Here is an 18421-nt window from a genome sequence, read left to right as displayed (position 1 = left end):
CCCGTCCAAGATTCTTGCAGTGAAATCCAGGTAAGAGCCAATAAGTGAATGAAGCAAAAACCCCAGAAAAAAATGAATGTCCTTAATGAGGGTGATCATCTCTTTTTACCTTTTTTTTTTTAATTTTAAGGTCATACCTTCAAATAAATTGTTAATTAGGAAAATAATGCCCTTGTATTTGCTTGCTTATTTAATATTCTAGTAACCAATTTAATGAATCCGAGGGAAGCTGATTTTTATGCAGTTCAGTTGGTCGTTAAGTAACTCCTTAGCAAGCAGACCTTGTTCCTCAATTCTCCTTTCCTTTGCTAACCAGAAAACTGTACTGCCTATGAGAATGTCCAATGTGCATCTCATGTATAAATAACCCTGGACCTTTGGAGTAATAGTAGAAAGGAATGGCAAATCTGGTTCAATGTTCTATTCAATGCTCTTAATTCTTTATTAATTTTCTGCTTCGATGATCTGTCTATTTCTGAGAGAGGCATATTAAGGTCTCCTACTATTATTGTATTCATATCAATATGACTCTTTATCTTGATTAATAGTTTTCTTATGTAATTGGGTGCTCCCATATTGGGGACATAAATATTCACAATTGTTAGATCATCTTGGCGGATAGTCCCTTTATGAATTATGTAGTGTCCTTCTGTATCTCTGACTACAGTCCTTAGTTTAAAATCTAATTTATCTGATATGAGAATCACGACCCCGGCCTCCTTTTGAGGCCCATTGGCATTAAAGATGCTTCTTCATCCCTTCATTTTCAGTCTGGGTGTATCCTTAGGTTCAAAATTGGTCTCTTGTAGACAACATATGGATGGGTCCTGTCGTTTTATCCAATCTGCAACCCTGTGTCATTTTATGGGCGCATTTACGCCATTCACAGTGAGAGTGATTATTGAGAGATAGGATATTATTGACATCGTGTTGCATTTGAAGCCTTTCTGTCTGTAGATTGTTTCTATATTTCTGTTCAATGATATTCTTAGGATTTTTTCTCTTTTATAAGACCCCCCTTAATATTTTCTGCAGTGTCGGCTTGGTGGTTGCATAGTCTTTTAAGCCTTGCCGGTCTTGGAAACTCTTTATCTCTCCCTCCATTTTAAATGTCAGTGTTGCTGGATAAAGTATTCTTGGTTGCATGTTCTTCTCATTTAGTACTCTGAATATATTTTGCCAGCCCTTCCTGGCTTGCCAGGTCTCTGTGGAAAGGTCTGACGTTATTCAAATGGGCTTTCCTCTGTATGTAAGGAGCTTCTTTGTCCTAGCTGCTTTTAAGAGGGTCTGTCGTGAAACATAATTCCTCATTCCAACTATAAGGTGTCGTGAGGACTTTCGAGAATCTAAAATCTTGGGAGGAAATCTCTCTGCCTCTAGTACATGAACGTTGTTTCCATTCATGACATTGGGAAAATTTTCATAGACAACTTCCTCCACTATATCTTCTAGACTTCTTTCTTTTTCCTCCCCTTCAGGGATTCCAATAATTCTGATGTTGGAACGTTTCATGGCATCGTTTATTTCCCTGATTCTGTTTTCGTGGCTTCTGAGCTGTTTGTTCCAGGCTTCCTCCTGATCCTTTCTCTCTATCTGTTTGTCCTCCAGATCACTAATTCTATCTTCTGTCTCAGTTCCCCTAGCTTTTAGAGAATTTAGATTAGATTGGAACTCATTGAGAGCATTTTGAACATCATCCCTGGTGGCTTGCAGTTCTGCCCTAATCAATTCTGTTTGGTCATCCATGGCTTTCTCCAACCTAGCTATTGCCTGGATAATTGTTAGTCTGAATTCCTTTTCTGACATATTGTCTATGTCTATAACCAATAGCTCTGTTGCAGAAGGCCCATCCTCTGTATTTTTCTTCTGTTGGGTATTCCTCCTCCTAGTCATTTTGGTAAAAGATGACTGAACAGATGCAGCTGGACTTATCGATTGTGGTGCAGTCAATGTGCACCCTGGAATGCTTCTGTGCAATCAGGATTCCCCACACAAACGAGAGAAAAAAGAAAAGAAAAAGAAATAGAGAAGAAGAAAGAAAAAAAGGGAAAAGAAAAAAGGAAAAAAAGAGAGAGAGAAAAAAAAAAGGTAAGAAAAAAGAGAAGGCTCAGCCCAAATGGACCACAAGGTAAGATTTGTGAAGTATACAAACAAAAACAGACAAACAAAAAGACTGATAAAACTATATGACAAGAGAAAAAAATATATATATATATGAGCAAAAAAAAAGGGAAGAACCTCATCAGAGCAAACCGCAAGTATAAGATTTATATATTATCAGGACAAACGCAAATTCACAGAAACACTGACAGAAGGAAAAATTGGGAGAGTGGTTATAAATTCCCAGTGTGGGTGAGGAAGTTTATTTTGATTCTTCCTGAATGTATCTTGATGTTTTTGTTAAGGGACTCAACTTTCCTAAGTTACAGGGGGATTAGAAACTGGTTTGCCTATAGGGGTAGCATTGATTGGGGAAAGGGGATTACCTTGAAGTTTAACTCTATATGTATAGTAGAAAATAAAAATTAAATAAGAATAAACTAGACTAAACTAAGTTAAAATTAAAAAAGAATTAGGGGCGCCTGGGTGGCTCAGTAGGTTAAAGCCTCTGCCTTCGGCTCAGGTCATGATCTCTGGGTCCTGGGATCGAGCACTGCATCGGGCTCTCTGCTCCGTGGGGAACCTGCTTCCTCCTCTCTCTCTGCCTGTGTCTCTGCCTACTTGTGATTTCTCTCTGTCAAATAAATAAAAATATTAAAAAAAAGAATTAAAAAAATAGAAAAGCAAAAGAAAAACACAGGTATATGTATCAAAAAGTTCAGTTTAGAAGGTTATTAAAGAATTTGATGTACTGGACATCTCAGTGTGATCGTAAATAGGTGAAAAAATTATCTGTATGTATAAAAAAAAAAGAACCAGAATATTGGTAAAGAGTTAAAAATAAAAGTTGTATTTATGAAGTAGTGGTGGCTGTTCCCTTGTAGTCTTTTTTTTTTTCTTCTTCCTTCCTGGTTGGTTTTCTGGGGGAGGGGCCTGCCACGTGGGTTTTCAGACAATGCTGTTCCCTGAGTTAGGTCCTCCTGCTCCCCTCAAGGGGGTGGGCTCTGAGGAAACCCGTTTTTTCAGCCTTTCCTTCTCTGGGGGTTTTTATGTTCTTTCATCTGCTTTCTCTCCCCTTGACAGCTTTTGATGGTTTTTGGAGGTTTAGAGGAGAGCAAACAGCACCCCGACCTCCCTTTCAGAGAGAAGCCTCAGAATGTTTTGCAAGAGCTGCTGGCAGAGTCGGTTCTGAGTCACTGTCCCTGGGGATGCAGGAGCTCCTCATTGTACCCAAAACCAGGGCAGTGGTGGCTGTCTGGGCAGCTCCAGACCGCCAGAGAGGTTTGGAGCAGAATTCGCACACTGAAATTTTCCCGCTGTCCCGGGCTGGGAAAGTTTGGTTTTCTGGATGCCAGAGCTCCAGGCTAGCGCCTATTAGCACCTATCCCATGGGAGGGTGTGGGATGCGCACGTTTCAGGATTTTCCTCTGGCCAGGCTCCCAGCCCCTCATGGGAGCCAGACCCCACTCGTTCTCGGGCGCGCTGGCGTTCAGGCACACTGGCGGCTCAGGGATGGAGACCTGATTTCTCCTCCGCACTCTCTCTGGCTCAGCACCAGGGGAGGCTGTCCTGGGTCCGGGAACTTAGGTCCCTGACCCTAACCGCCCAGGTTCCCACTATTACCTGCTGCGATCCTTTGCTCTTTGTTTTTTGAGTGTTTTCAACCAGAATCCAAGTTAATGCTGGTCCCCAGACGCAGAGCACTCTCATGTTGGGGTATTACATTCCAATCAGTCACCTCTGGTGGCTCCCTCCCCCTTTTGTTTATCTTCTGATACCAGTCCAACGCTCCCAGTCTGCTTTACCTGCCACTGGCATCCTCTGCTCCTGTAGAGATCCAGACGTGTATAATTCTTATCTCAGGCTGATTTCATGGGTGGTCGGAGTTCTTTGGTAGGTAATCAGCTCACTTTATGGTACAGGTTGAAATGGTGCCTCCTCCTACTTCCCCGCCATCTTGACTCCTACGTCTTTACTCTTGATGCTTTCTGGAATACCCTCTCCTTCCCTTTCTTCCAGTCTAACAGACACATCCTATAGGATTCTATGTATGCCTCATTGAACTTGTAAAATCTTCACTGAGGTTTGGTCTAGCTTAAAGTCCTCTTCTCTGGACCTCTATAGCATTTTTCTTTTTTGCATGCAGTGGTTTGCTGTACATTCACATTTAATGTATGGTGTCATATTTTTTCTTTATTTTTTAAAAGATTTTATTTATTTATTTGACAGAGATCACAAGTAGGCAGAGAGGCAGGCAAAGAGAGGGGGAAACAGGGTTCCCTACTGAGCAGAGAGCCCCATGCAGGGCTCGATCCCAGGACACTGGGATCATGACCTGAGCTGAGGGCAGAGGCTTAACCCACTGAAAAACCCAGGTAACCCAAGGTGCCATTTTCAATATCAAAGAATGAAGAGTGGAAGACTTACTGCATTCCATGTTCAAGAGCCTGAGAATGATAGTTACTAAGTGAGGCCACAGTAAGTGACACCAATTTGGAAGTACAAAGGAGCCCATAGCCAGCGTTTTGTGGTTTTCAGTGTTGCAGATCTGATAAAGATTTAGTTCAAATACAGCAAGCCCTTATTGGTAGCCACTGTGTGCCAGACCTTAATTACATGCTTTAAAATATATTATCATCTTTCAACCTCACCAAAAAAAAAAAAAAAAGCTCTCTTTAAAGAAGTGAGGTTTCATATACATTATATAGGATGCTTGAATATATTCTCAAGAATTTTCTGTGTTCTCTGAGTCCAGTTTAGTGCCTGGAATGAATTAAGTGCTCATTAAATCTTTGTTGAACTGGAGGTCAATACTACTAGTGCCCAAAATAGAGATGAGCCACCTGCTCCCTTGTATTGGCTGTTAAGACACAGTGATTCCTATGTTGTGTTTTTCCTTAAGACAAACCAAGAAGATTCTCTGATGGATGCGGCAACAGAGCTGGCAGAAAGGCAGAATGAAAAGCAGTACTTTAAAATTTTGGGGGGAAGAAAGCAAAACAAAGGATGACGCTGAAATGTGGGTGGGAGTAGATGTGGTTGGGTTTTATAGTAACTAAGACTGATAAAGCAGAAATGTAACGTCAGAGGTTCATGATTCTAGATAGCCAATATTACTCCACGGAAATATGTTTCAGTACAGCAGGAGATGTTCAAGAAATAATCATTCCACTATGGTCTTCACTAATCTGTCTTTAAATAGTGTGTGGAGCCCGTGTTTTCAAAAGTCTTTAGGAAGAAACTGATGATCTATCTGTGGAATTTTAGAAATTCATTTAATGAAAGTAATCTCTGTGCATACCTTCCAGTTTGTTGTAAGTTTTACTGATGAACAAAATTAAGTAGGTGAGTATATAACTCATTCACACTGGAGTATTCATTAAAAGCCTCAGGGGAAATACACTTATATTTTGAGGGCAAGCACTACAAAGCAATTTAAAAATGATCAGGATTTCCATGTTAGTGTAATTATGGAATAAGAATATATTTAACATCACTTAATTTTTTTTCTAAAGAATAAAAGTTTAGAAGTCCAGACATTCAAAGGCAAGAGTTATTTGAAAAAATATATCTCTTTAGCTATTACTTCATTGTATTGTCATAGTTGCAAACCAATGAAGGGGATATAGTAATAATATAACAATATTTCCTTTCTGGTAATGTTTATTTATCTGGTGCCCTATTTTTTGTATATAATACTTTATGTGTTAGTTTATCCTTTGGAAAAAAGAATCAGTAAAATGCCATTGATTAACAATGTCTAGCCTACATGTTGTAGCAAACTGAACCCCTTTCCTATTGCTCGTGTGATAGACATTTTTTAATGGAAAAATTGTGAAGCAAAGGACAGCAAACATGTTTCTCTTTCAGGAAAAGATGTAGGGAATAGAAAGGAAAGTGGTTCACAACATAAAAAGTTGAAAACATTAAATTACTTGATGCATTAGTCATTTGTATTCAGGAATAGCATATTGCCTGGTTTCAGAGACTTGAGAAGGGATGAAGATTACTGCTCTATATGTAGAGTTAAATATGTTGCATTAATGTCTTAAAATAACATGGATGTTTATATAAAAACCAGTGAAATTTTTAAATACGTGATCAAAAATATCTGAGTAAAGACTATTTAACCCTTCCCTTTTAAGCTGTAACATGTAAAATATATTATTTAAAATAAATTAGCAATATATGAATGGGTAAAAGAAAGCCAACCATTGTGTTTAAATGGCTGCTTATTTAGAGCCCATGGTTGTCTATTGTACCACAGTTAAAAATGTACTTTCTAACTAGCATCCAGTGTAAAATCATTTGGGAATTAATTAACAAATGTTAAATTACAATTTGGACTTTGAAAAGAAGACTCATGAGCAGATTGTTGATGGGTGATTCCATTCTCACTCAGAGAACGCCCTGTCAAAAGAAAGAAAGGCCTTTGCATTATTAAAAGCTTGTTCTGTAATACTGTTGGGAATTTGATTGGGTCATGAATGCTGGCAGGTTGTCAGGAAAACAGAAATAATGCAACCGAATGTATAGTCTTCTTGAAAAGTGGCTTTAGTATTGCTACTTTTGGTTATCCTAATGGCCGATCTGGAACATTAATGGAGAGGAACATATTTTCTAGTTTAGTTACCTATGCCACTTTGCTGATATAATATTAATAAAAATGTTTTTCTCCGTATAGAATATTATAATACAAAATGATTTTTTTGCAACAAAGATTTGAAATTTTTGTTTTGATAACAATATGTGTTGCTATGTGTTCATTTTTTTGATAATGGTATTACTGATTAATGGTATTACTGATTAATGGTATTACTGATTAATGATTAAGATTTCTAGTAGTTGTGTGAGGGTTTGTGTTAATTAGCTACATTCACGTTCCCATGACCCCTTTTTCTAATAATTGCTATTTAGAAAGAGGTATGAGAGGATCTACCTCCACTGTATTATCTTTGATAAGAGCTGTCTTTCTTTTTTTTTTTTTCTTAATTTTTTTTTTCTCTGAGAGAGAGAGAGAGAATGAACAAGCAGGGAGGAGGGTCAGAGAGTGAGGGAGAGGCAGACCTCAACTGAGCAGGAATCCTGACGTAGGGCTCAATCCCAGGACTCTGAGATCACAACCCGAGCTGAAGGCAGACGCCCAACCAACTGAGTCACCCAGGCGCCCCAAGAGCTGACTTTCTGATACCATGATAGGACCCCCTGATACTGATTATAAGTACATGAAGACAAACATTCAATAACACCGTATCATAAATATTTATGATTCAAATCTATAGAAATGTGAGAAAATAAAAACACTGGGCCTTTTCTGCAAGAGGCTAAAAACACCTGAAGTGAAAGATAACTATAAAATTGTTGTTGGTTTTTCTCCATCTCTTATTCCAAACCATGAGAGACTCTGGATGCCAGAAAACAAACTGAAGGTTACAAATGGGTAGGGGAGTGGATAGGGTAACCGTGTGATGGGTATTAAGGAGGACTTGTGTTATTATGAGCACTGGGTGTTATATGCAACTAATGAGTTGTTGAACACTACATCAAAAACTACTGTACTCTATGTTGGCCAAATGAACATAATAATAAAAAAATGTTAATGAGTTAGGCTTTGGTCTTTTCAAAATACAATCAATAATTGGACTGTACATAGATGTTTAAATTATGGGTTTAAGAACATTCACTTTCACATGTGCTAAGAAAGCCTTGACGTTAAATAAGAGACATTTTTTTTTTGTGGATATACCACATTTATCTTGAGGAATAACTTCTTTTCCTTAGCTTGTCCAAGCAAACCTTTAATATTTCTTAAATATTTGTAGAATAGAAGTATTATCTTCATCTTATCCCAGCATTCAAGATCATGCATGATCTCCCCTCAAAATGATCCCAAGCCACTCTCTTCTAATTTCCCCATGCCTTATTTCTTTAGATACCTAATGTTCTTTTCCAGCTACCCTACTTACCATGTGATTCTGTGCAAGTTATTTCAACCCTGTGTCTTTTGTTTTGTCTAGGACTTGATCTAAATAAAAATAACAACTGATCTGTAAGTGCTGAAGAACTACTATCCAAAGGTTTTGTTTGTTTGTTTTGTTTTGTACTTTTTTGTTTCTTTTTTTTTGTTTTTATTATTTGTCAGTAGGTTTCCTGCCCAGCCTAACATGGGGATTGAACTCATGGCCCTGGGAGGTCAAGACCTAAGCTGAGATCAAGAATCAGAGGCTGGACTGAATGAGCCATCCTGGCCCACCCTAGCCATTGTTTTGATTATTATTGCCATCCATGTGATTGACTATGCTGCTTCTGCCCTAAGTGGCCCACATCTTATTTGCTGTCATTCAAATCCTGCCATGCTTTTAAGTAAGAAGAGAAGGTTTTTAACTGTGTGCAGGAAATTCAAAACTGTATTTTTGATACCAGCATGTATCAAGGTTGTAAAATTATTGTAGTTTAGTACTGCTTTTGAGTTCAAGGTAGTGTGAAGGACTTCCCTGTGCTAGCAGAAGGGATAGGCCAAGTGTCCCAAAGGAACCTGTCCACAGGCGTGTCTGGTGGTAATGCTGGAGGGAAAATGACAAGGATGCTAGAAATGTGTTTTGAAAAGCATGCCATGGTAGTAATAACAGATCAGAATTACATGTTATTAAAAGAATAAGAGATATTGTCTCTTAAGATTGATATCATGTAGATACTGTGTAGTAGAAATTATCTATTATACCTCAGCCTACATGTTACACCCATAATAACATTGATCCGATAGCCACAATCCCAACAATGCAAACATTGTATCTTGCAGGTAGGATTTTCTCAAGGCCAGACCTTCAGGTAGGAAACCTTTTAAAGTATTGTTACTAGGGACATGATCTTGACTTTACCTATTTTACTGTTGTCAAACTTGTATGGTATTTGAGTGATGTATTTTGGGTTGATGCACACATTTTCTGGTTTTACTTAGCTAAGGGTATTTTCACTTACTATTCTCCTGTCCCACCCCTTTCCTGAATCTTAAGAGAGATTGTACATTCTCCCAGTTGCCATTCTTACTGAAACTTCTCTATAGTCTAATCCAAATATTTTTATACTGTGTTTGTTTAAATGTGAAAATAGGGCCTTTACACCCAGCCCAAAGAGGTAGTTTCTCTAGAAAGAAGAACTTTCCTCTCTTTTTTCACTTGCTGTAACAGATGCTTATCTTTCATTGAAGGAACTAAATGAGCAGTTCAACAGTTAATCTCTCTCTTCTATATCTTATAAGCCCAAAAGCAGTAAAAGAAATGCCTGACCTTGCCTATTTTTGAAAGAATGGGGAATTAAACTACACCCTATAGCAATCAGGAATCAAAATAATTTCTTTTGTACTTCAAAAGCGTGTATGTGGTTTAAAAAAAAAACTGCTAATGAAAGCATTGCAAAGATTAGCTTTTGAAGTGGTGGGTAGCTTTCATTTATTTTCCTTCTGGTATTCCCTCTGCCTCCAGCTGAAATTTAGAACCTTAAAATTGTTGCTCTTCTGTGCAAAATTCAGTGGATGTTCTATCAAAGTGCATTTGGATTATCAAAGTTTTATTCTTATCTTGCAGCTCAGTATTCCTGAGAGAACACTAGTCAGATTATAATCAACAAGTCTGTGTCCTTTGCTTTCAAACTAGAACGTGGTTTCTTCTCTACCATCGGCCTACGTACCTGCATTGCTTACCTTTCTCCAGTTGCCCTGCAGGGAGATGGGTGCCCACACTGTGAGGCTAAGGGAGGTGGTGTTCACATCCAAAAAGCAGAAGAGCTGCTTTAATGGTTGGTTCAGTGGGGAAGAGTCACACAGGAATTACCAGCAGGAAGAGCTACATGATGAGATTAGTAGATTCATAAAACTCAAATTTGGAAACGTTTTGCTGTATTATATTACCTAAAGCAGGAGGTTTAATATTTTTGCTGCTTGAATGACTCCTGAAATGGAAAAAAAAAATGGACACTAGTCATTACAAAGATGATTTTATTTCAACAGTCTTTCTCTTTCCTGTTTTTTAAAAGATTTTATTTATTTATTTTAGAGAGAGAGCAAGCAGAGGGGCAGTGGGAGAGGGAGAGATAGAATCTCAAGCAGGCTTTCCACTGAGTGTGGAGCCCAACCTGGGGCTCGATCCCAGGACCCTGAGATCATAACATGAACTGAAACCAAGAGTCAGACACCTAGTAGACTGTGCTACCCAGGCACCCCCAGTCTTTTTTTCTTGAATGTCATAAACTAGCACCAGTAAAATTTGCTTTTATATTATTTCACAAATATTATATTATTCTGAGGCCCTGTGGTTATTTGTTCCTGAATACCTGTGTAACTTGAGATTTCTTAGTTGTCTCCTCAAAAAAATAATAAAATAACTAAATAAATAAGCAATAATTCAGGGCACTTGGGTGGCTCAGTGGGTTAAGCCTCTGCCTTCAACTCAGGTCATGATCTCAGGGTCTTGGGATTGACCCCTGCATCTGGCTCTTTGCTCAGCAGGGAGCCTACTTCCCTTTCTCTCTCTCTCTGCCTGCCTCTCTGTCTACTCATGATCTCCATCAATAACTAAATAAAATCTTTAAAAATAAAAAAAAGTAATTCTGACCCATTAAATTTAATCATGGTTTTGGGTTAATGTGATTTAATTCTATCTCCCTCTGCACCAGCTAGCATCTTGAGACAGATTTGGAAATTGCATGGTTTTATTTGGAGGCTTTGTTGACCCTCAAGTGTTCGATTATAATAACATTTATCCAAAGAGTAGATTGGCCAACTGGGGTTTGGAATTCTATAATTTTCTGGGATTAGGAGGAGATGACTAAACTTATATAAAGTGAGGGAATCAAAAGTCAAATTGAAATGTCTAAGAACTTGAAAGGTCTCATAGCATCTGGCATGGACCCTGTGCTCAGCCAGCTGGTGCAATATGTGAAAAGTCCGTGACTGGGCAGAAGGGAGAAGGAGGAGCAAAGGCAGATGAATGTACTTTAAAGCAGAGCTTATTTGTGAAAGGCAAGGTCATAGGATTTTCCTGAGTGGTCTGGTGAGGCCTGAGTCTTGGATGAGTATGCCCCCTGAAGGGACAAGCATCGCTTGCTTGCTTGAATTGAGGACAGTGAAAATGGAGTTGTAAGAGATCCCTTCATCTTAAAATCTTGAAATCAACCAACCTAACCACACATTTCACTTTAGGTGAGGCTAAAAGATGGTATAATTTAGTGAGTTGGCCCACAATTCCCCTGATGACTCATTTAGTTTTATCACCGTAGATTTCAGTTTCCACCTGAAACTGACCAGGATAATTAAACTGTCTAATCTCAAAAGTAAATAGGAGACCTAAGAAGGACTGTGTATAGGTATTGGTGTATTGAATAACTTTATATTTTCGTACTATAAGATTTGAGGTAAAATACAAGAAATCATAAGACCCAGCATCCTGAGTTTTGAACAAAATAAATTGATACTGAATTTTCTACTCTCCTTCCTTCCTGCAACCCTTCTTCCCAAACACATGCACAAGTGTGTGCACACATGCACACACACATACACACACACACACACACACACACGTCACGTGTGTATGCACGTATTCACCCATGAATTGATAGTTTCTATATCATAACCACCTCAGATAATAGGTGAAAAAGTAATTTCTCTGATATCATGTAAATGAAATGAACCCAAGAAGTTTCATTTTAAAGCAAGTTTTTTTACTTTGTTTTGTAAAGATTTTATTTATTTGACAGAGAGAAATCACAAGAGAGGCAGGCAGAGAGAGAGGAAGGGAAGCAGGCTCTCCACTGAGCAGAGAGCCCGATGCGGGACTCGATCCCAGGATCCTGAGATCCTGACCTGAGCCGAAGGCAGCGGCTTAACCCACTGAGCCACCCAGGCGCCCCGCAAGAAGTTTCATTTTAATGAGTAGTTACATTAAGATCTTGGCACTTTTATTTAGGACTGTGTATACACAGTTACTTTCTAGTTTCATCAAGAACAAATTAACAGAAGAATTCAAGATTTTATAAATTGCTGTACTGAGAATCAAGGGTACTTTAACCAATGATGTCTTCCCTCCCTCAGGGATCTGTGAGAACTCTGGCAGTTTTAAATTAAAGTCTCCTTTCAGACAAGTTTCCATGGTCATGGATAGTAGTTAGGGGCCTTCATATTCTCATTATGTGTGTTTCTCATACATAAAGGACATTCTTTCAGAAGTCTTTTAACATCTGCTGAAGTTTTAATGTGTTTGCTTAACTACATGCTTATTTTAATAATACAAACAAGGTTGCTAAATATTACCAGAAAAAATAATCTGAAATACCAGCATCTATAAATAGGCTGATACATAGGTTCTGTTGCAACACAGGATCGTATTGCTTTAGTTACTCAGACTTTATAATATTACTTCATGTCCGATAGGGCAATTAACCCTCCTCAGTCTTCTATTTAAAATATTAAGGCTGATACCAACTGTTTTTGGAAATGCAAAATAGTTTGTTTCATTTCTGGGAATGAATTATGTTCATATATGTATGTGTATACATGCATATTTATATATATTTATAATAATGAGCTCAGTCACTCATTTAGTCAGTTATTTTACATCTTCTCATAGACTAGATGCAATTTTTTCTTTCCTTTTTTTCATTAATTAATTTATTTATTTATTTTAGAGAGAAAGTAGGAGCCAGGCCAGGAGCAGAGGGAGGAGGAGAGAAGGGGGAAAGAATCTCAAGCAGACTCCACCCTGAGAAGGACTCCATCCTCTCATGACCCTGAGATTGTGATCTGAGCCAAAACCAAGAAGTCTGATGCTTATAAGACTGAGTCACCCAGTTGCCCCAGATGAATTTTTTCTTAATCCTACATATTTCATATTTTGGGTTGCTACCATTAATTGACAAGTTTGTTGTTATTGATTTTTGCTTATATTTTAATAATTTTCTTATTCAATTAACATCTATGGAATGCTTTCCAAAGATTGGGCATCATTTAATTGTAGAGAAGAGGCAATCTTCTTTTTAGCTTAGGAGAGTGATTTTTTTTTAATTCATTGTAAAAACTGTCCTTTGCTGAATCACACTTTTTTTTTAAAAGGCAGGTTTTTCAGTTGTCTCTCTCAGGCTGTAATTTACACATATTTCCACTTTCTACAAAATGAATGTCTTTTTCCATTCTCTTTCTTTCTTTCTGTTGTCTGATTGCAATTATACTTACCAAACCTCTATATTAGTAGACATTTTTCTTTAATAAGGATGCTTCCCTCTGGCTTTTAAGACACACATATATACACATCTCCTTTCTCCATCACCCCTTCCAGCGCACACACTTAAGCACAGGTATGTGTTTATGATCTGACTCAATTCTAGTCCTTGCTGGGGCCTAACTTCATATTAACATACATGTAAGTTATTAACAGATTTCCTCTTCATTATTGTTAAAATTGTAATACATTTACTAGCTATTTACCAAGCTCCAAACTCTGTTACAAACCATTGCTTGATGGTATCACTGAATGTTCCCCACCAACTAGATTGAAGTTGTAGGTGTTTGCAGAGACTCTGGGACTCCCTCAGGGGTTAGACATGTGACTGTGCCTGTAGTTGTATCTACCCTGAGCTTCCTGGGTTCAGATTTTAAAGTCATGTGACCAGAAACAATCAACTTAACATCTTCAAACTTGGTGTTCTCATCTCTAAAAAGGACACAAAATGCACATTTATTTTAATGACATAAAAATTAAATGAGCAGAGGAGTAAAGATGGCGGAGAAGTAGCAGGCTGAGACTACATCAGGTAGCAGGAGATCAGCTCGGTAGCTTATCTAAACATTACAAACACCTACAAATCCAATGGGAGATCGAAGAGAAGAACAGCAATTCTAGAAACAGAAAATCAACCACTTTTTGAAAGGTAGGACTGGCGGAGAAGTGATTCTAAAATGACAGGAAGATAGACCGCGGGGGGAGGGGCCGGCTCCCGGAAAGGTGGGAGCAACAGAGCACAAAATCAGAACTTTTAAAAGTCTGTTTCACTGAGGGACATTGCTCCAGAGGCTAAACCGGGGTGAAGACCACGCGGGGTCAGCGTGGCCCCAGGTCCCGCAGGGTCACAGAAGGATCAGGGGTGTCGGAGTGTCACAGAGCTCGCAGGAGTTAGAACGGAGAAGCCGGCTACAGAGACAGAGCTGAGGACTGAATTCTCAGCCCAGGGTTACCTTGAATGGGTCGCGGGCTGGGTGAGCTCAGAGCGTGGCTGGAGGCTGGGGATACGGGAGTGATTGGGTGCTGTCCTCTGGGGGCGCACTGAGGAGTGAGGCCCAGGGCTCTTGGCTCCTCTGGGCCAGAGACTAGGAGGCCGCCATTTTCATTCCCGTCCTCCGGAACTCTACAGAAAGCATTCAGGGAACAGAAGCTCCCAAAAGCGAACCTGAGCCGATTACTTAGTCCGGCCCCTGGCACGGGCAGTGCAATTCCACCTTGGGCAAAGACACAGGAGAGTAACTACAACAGGCCCCTCCCCATAAGATCAACAAAATATCCAGCCAGGACGAAGTACATCTATCAAGGAAAGTAGGTTTGAGGCACCTGGGTGGCTCAGTGGGTTTAAGCCTCTGCCTTTGGCTCAGGTCATGATCCCAGAGTCCTGGGATCAAGTCCTGCATCGGGCTCTCAGCTCTGCAGGGAGCTTGCTTCCTCCTCTCTCTCTGCCTGCCTTTCTGCCTACTTGTGATCTCTGTCTGTCAAATAAATAAATAAATAAAAATCTTTATCAAGGGAAGCAGGTTCAATACCAAAGACAGCAGCAGAATTTCAGAGGAGGAGAAAGCAAAGCACAGAACTCATGGCTTTCTCCCCATGATTCTTTAGTCTTGCAGTTAATTCAATTTTTTAAATTTTTTTTCTTTCTCTTTTCTTCTTTCTGCTAAAATTTTTGAAAATTTTTACCCTGTTCTTTTTTAATATTTTTGACTAGTTTATCTAAAATATATATTGTTTCTTTCTTTTTTATTTTTTCTTTATTTCTTTTATTTTTAAATTTTTTTTCTTTTCTTTCTGAACTATTTTTTATCCCCTTTATCCTCCCCACAATTTGGAGTCTCATCTGACTTGGTTACAGCACATTTTTCTGGGGTCTTTGCCACCATTTAAGTATTTTATTTGATCCTTCATATCCTCTTATCTGGACAAAATGAGAAGGCGGAAAAAATCACCAGAAACAAAAGAACAAGAGGCAGTACTGAAGGCTAGGGACATAATCAACACAGCCATTGGTAATATAGAAGACCAAATGACAGAGAATAAAGAAGCCGAGAAAAAGAGGGACAAACAGCTATTGGACCATGAGGGGAGAATTCAAGAGATAAGTGACACCATAAGATGAAACAACATTAGAATAATTGGGATTCCAGAAGAAGAAGAAAGAGAGAGGGGAGCAGAAGGTCTATTGGAGAGAATTATTGGAGAGAATATTCCTAATATGACAAAGGGAACAAACATCAAAATCCAGGATGTGCAGAGAACCCCCCTTAAGTCAACAAGAATAGGTCCACAACCTGTCACCTAATAGTAAGATTTACAAGTCTTAGTGACAAAGAGAAAATCCTGAAAGCAGCCCGGGAAGAGAAGTCTGTAACATACAATGGTAAAAATATTAGATTGGCAGCAGAATTATCCACGAAGACCTGGCAGGCCAGAAAGAGCTGGCATGATATATTCAGAGCACTCAACGAGAAAAGCATGCAGCCAAGAATACTCTATCCAGCTAGGCTATCATTGAAAGTAGAAGGAGAGATCAAAAGCTTCCAGGACAAACAAAAACTGAAAGAATTTGCAAACACCAAACCAACTCTACAGGAAATATTGAAAGGGGTCCTCTAAGCAAAGAGAGAGCCTAAAAGTAGTAGATCAAAAAGGAACAGAGACAATATACAGTAACAGTCACCTTACAGGCTAATAATGGCACTAAATTCATATCTCTCAATAGTCACTCTGAATGTTAATGGGCTAAATGCCCCAATCAAAAGACACAGGGTATCAGAATGGATAAAAAAACAAAACCCATCTATATGTTGCCTACAAGAAACACATTTTAGATCCGAAGACACCTCCAGATTTAAAGTGAGGGGGTGGAAAACAATGTACCATGCTAATGGGCATCAGAAGAAAGCTGGGGTGGCAATCCTTATATCAGGTCAATTAGATTTTAAGTCAAAGACTATAATAAGACATAAAGAAAAACACTATATCCTACTCAAAGTGTCTGTCCAACAAGATCTAACAATTTTAATATCTATGCCCCTAACATGGGAGCAGTGAACTATATCAACCAATTAATAACAAAATCAAAGAAACACATCAATAATAATACAATAATACTAGGGGACTTTAACATTCCCCTCACTGTAATGGATAGATCATCCAAGCAAAAGATCAACAAGGAAATAAAGGCCTTCAATGACACACTGGACCAGAGGGACATCACAGATATATACAGAACATTCCATCCCAAAGCAACGGAAAACATATTCTTCTCTAGTGCACATGGCACATTCTCCAAAATAGATCACATCCTGGGTCACAAATCAGGTCTCAACTGGTATCAAAAGATTGGGATCATTCCCTGCATATTTTCTGACCTCAATGCTCTGAAGCAAGAACTCAATCACAAGAGGAAAGCTGAAAAGAACCCAAATACATGGAGACTAAACAGCATCCTTCTAAAGAATGAATGGGTCAACCAGGAAATTAAAGAAGAATTGAAAAAATTCATAGAAACAAATAATAATGAAAACACAATGGTTCAAAATCTGTGGGACAGAGCAAAGGCAGTCCTGAGAGGAAAATATATAGTGCTACAAGCCTTTCTCAAGAACCAAGAACAGTCTCAGGTACACAACCTAACCCTAATTAGTAACCCTAGTAAAGGAGCTGGAGAAAGAACAAGAAAGAAACCCTATACCCAGCAGGAGTAGAGAAATCATAAAGATTGGAGCAGAAATCAATGAAATAGTAACAAACAAACAAACAAACAAACAAACAAAAACAATAGAAAAAAAATCAATGAAACTAGGAGCTGGTTCTTTGAAAGAATCAATAAGATTGATAACCCCCTGGCCAGACTTATCAAAAAGAAAAGAGAAAGGACCCAAATAATTAAAATAATGAATTAAACAGGAGAGATCACAACTAACACCAAGAAAATACAGAGAATTATAAGAACATACTATGAAAAACACTATACCAACAAATTTGACAATCTGGAAGAAATGGATGCATTCCTAGAGACACATAAACTACCACAACTGAACCAGGAAGAAATAGAAAACCTGAACAGGCCCATAACCAGTAAGGAGATTGAAACAGTCATCAAAAATCTCCAAGCAAACAAAAGCCCAGGGCCAGACCGCTTCCCGGGGAAATTCTACCAAACATTTAAAGAAGAACTAATTCCTATTCTCCTGAAACAGTTCCAAAAAATAGAAATGGAAGGAAAACTTCCAAACTCATTTTATGAGGCCAGCATCACCTTGATCCCAAAACCAGACAAGGATCCCACCAAAAAAGAGAACTACAGACCAATATCCTTGATGAACACAGATGCAAAAATTCTCACCAAAATACTAGCCAATAGGATTCAACAGTTCATTAAAAGGATTATTCACCAGGACCAAGTGGGATTTATTCCAGGGCTGAAAGGTTGGTTCAAAATCCACAAATCAATCAATGTGATACAGCACATTAATAAAAGAAAGAACAAGAACCATATGATACTCTCAATTGATGCTGAAAAAGCATTTGACAAAGTACAGCATCCCTTCCTGATCAAAACTCTTCAAAGTGTAGGGATAGAGGGCACATACCTCAATATTATCAAAGCCATCTATGAAAAACCCACCGCAAATATCATTCTCAATGGAGAAAAACTGAAAGCTTTCCTGCTAAGGTCAGGAACACGGCAGGGATGTCCAAAATCACCACTGCTATTCAACATAATACTAGAAGTCCTAGCCTCAGCAATCAGACAACAAAAAGAAATTAAAGGCATCCAAATCGGCAAAGAAGAAGTCAAACTATCACTCTTCCCAGATGATATGACACTATATGTGGAAAACTCAAAAGTATTCACTACAAAACTGCTAGAACTTGTACAGGAATTCAGAAAAGTGTCAGGATATAGAATCAATGCACAGAATTCGGTTGCATTTCTGTACACCAACAACAAGACAGAAGAATGAGAAATTAAGGAGTCAATCCCATTTACAATTGCACCCAAAACTATAAGGTACCTAGGAATAAAGCTAACCGAAGAGGCTAAG

Source organism: Meles meles, unplaced genomic scaffold (genome assembly GCF_922984935.1).
Source record: "Meles meles unplaced genomic scaffold, mMelMel3.1 paternal haplotype, whole genome shotgun sequence".
Lineage (NCBI taxonomy): Eukaryota > Metazoa > Chordata > Mammalia > Carnivora > Mustelidae > Meles > Meles meles.
Note: the sequence above shows the minus strand (reverse complement) of the source record.